The 2,321-nt window shown below is 39.4% G+C and overlaps 1 protein-coding gene across 2 annotated transcripts in view; it reads right to left on the reverse strand.

The window, feature by feature from the left end:
* Positions 1-1,224, reverse strand: part of adpgk (ADP-dependent glucokinase) — a gene marked incomplete in the record, with an annotated part of 39,748 nt that extends 38,524 nt beyond the window's left edge. For both annotated transcript variants that reach the window (XM_014026987.1, XM_014026984.1), the window contains 1 exon segment: positions 920-1,224.
* Positions 1,225-2,321: the final 1,097 nt, after the last annotated feature.

A 2,321-nucleotide genomic window follows, 5' to 3' on the forward strand; every position in this document is an offset into this window, starting at 1 on the left:
CCTTACTTTTTAAAATGCGAAAACTATTTCATTTCTATTTAACTTTGACTTGTTTTTATTCCATCTTTTCAATGTTCAGAAAAAAAATCTATCCAGACACATAGAGCCCATGGATGGAGTGAATTTGATTGTGGTTGATGAGAAGTGTAAATATAAGTGTAAGAAGTGTAAATATGTGTGTGTGTGTATGTGTGTGTGTGTGTGTGTGTGTGTGTGTAGTTTCGAGCTGGACCAGGTCTAATGTGGTCCGGTTGCATGAAAAATGATGAAAAACGATCTTTGTTGAAGTTTCACAAACCATAAAAATCTGTCCCAAAGCTCAAAGCTGTTCTTAAATAATCTCCTGACAGTGTAGAATAATCTGATCCAGGTCTGAAGAGTCCAGGTCTGAAGAGTCCAGGTCTGAAGAGTCCAGGTCTGAAGAGTCCAGGTCTGGTGGTTTCTGAGTCAGGGTGAATGGAACACACTCAGGTAGAGAACAAATAGTTGTAATGTCCCTTTAGTCATTTCCTGAATCAGAAGCTGACTTCAGCTCATGAATAAACTGGACCTCAGATTAACATTTAATCTCACAGCTTCCTGCTGATTCAGTCAGCTGATTCTGAGGCCTGAAGGGATTATTTACAAGTCTGCTCTTTTTGTTCAAGTCACACTTTTTTCTTTTATGAAACACAGTTTGTACACAAACTGCTGAAGTTAATCTGACACACATATGAGAAATAAATCAACAGATCTGTGATGTTTTCTCCACATGATGTGAGTCAGTCTTTCCCTCATGTTCAATAATCCCTGCAGATTATTATTATTATTAGTTGTGTAAGAACAGGCTGTCACCTCACAGCTACTTCCTGCTAACAGCTAGCTGCAGCTAATCTTTACTCAGGTTAGCCACATCAGCCCGGAGCTTCAGCTCGGCTTACCAACTGATCCTGAAGACAAACCGGAACCGGACCGGTTCTCCTTCAACCTGCTTCGGTTTGTTACCGGAACCTACCGAGAACCGTGCGGGCTGCCGGACACCGGTGTTAGCCAGGTAAGAGGAGCCAGTGGGGCTTCACAGGTCCAGCATTTATCCAGCGGGACGTCAGTGGACAGGCAGCCGTCTGCTGAACAACCGGGACTCACTGGAAGTCATTAAAACCAGGAAGTCAGGACGACTGGAGCCTCAGACCGCCTGGACTCTGCTACCGGAGCCGCGCTGCTCCTCCGCTCTGCGCATGCGCTCTTCACGGGCCTGTGCTGCGTTCAAGGAACGTAGGCAATAAGAAATATAGTAGTAGCAGTTGTAGTAATACTTGTACTAGTACTACTAGTAGTAGTACAATCAAAAGAAGTAAAATACTAAAAAAAATTCAAAACAACGTAAAACACTTAAAAATGAATTAAAAACAAAACTTAAGACACCAACTCAAACAACACTCAGCATGAATTCACTGATAATTCTCCATATTTCTACAGAATACTAGTTTTTATCATTCTCTTCAGTAAATACAAGGTTCTGTCATTTTTAACCTCATCTTCCAGGCTGTTCCATAATCTTATTCCCTGGATTAAAGTGGATCTCTCCTTCAGGCTCGTACCAAACCAGGGTTTCACAAACATTTCTGTTCCTTTAAGATAATAACAGCTCTGTCTTTTAACTAAATTTACCTGAATGTTGGAAGGTAACACACCTTTATGAGCTCTGTACATTAACAGTAAAATATTATAATCAACCAAATCATAGAATTTTTATAATTTCAAATCATGAAACAATAAATTTGATGGATGGCTGTTATTTTTTCTAGTAATAACTCTTAGAACTCTTTTCTGTAAAATAAAAACATGATTTGTGATAGTTTTACAAGCTTTACCCCAGACTTCAATACAGTAAATTAAATGTGGAACAGTTATAGCGTTATGAAATGAAGCTCCTAAATGAAATGTTTTTTCTTATAGAAGCTTTACAATTAGGTTTTAACAGAAAAACATGGATGCTGCAAGTTATACTAAATCAAGTCTTAGAGTTTAGATCAGATAAACTTTATTGTCCTCAAAGGGACAGCAAAAAGCAGACTGATAAATAAAGTATTTGATACAAACACACAGGTCTATCCAGTCAGGTACATTCACATACAAATATTTTAAAACCTTACTGGACTATCTGTGATATTTGATCAGTGTCCCCCCTGCTCCACACCACTCTGAAAACTTCAATAAACATCAGGAAATTAAAACTGCAGCAGTGATAAAAGGATGTCATGTCCTGGGGTGGTCCGCATTGTGTGTACGTCCAGCTAAAGGTGGTCCGCACTGTGTGTACGTCCAGCTAAAGGTGGTCC

The sequence above is a fragment of the Austrofundulus limnaeus genome, unplaced genomic scaffold, assembly GCF_001266775.1.
Source record: "Austrofundulus limnaeus strain Quisiro unplaced genomic scaffold, Austrofundulus_limnaeus-1.0 Scaffold606, whole genome shotgun sequence".
In the NCBI taxonomy this organism is placed as follows: Eukaryota; Metazoa; Chordata; class Actinopteri; order Cyprinodontiformes; family Rivulidae; genus Austrofundulus; species Austrofundulus limnaeus.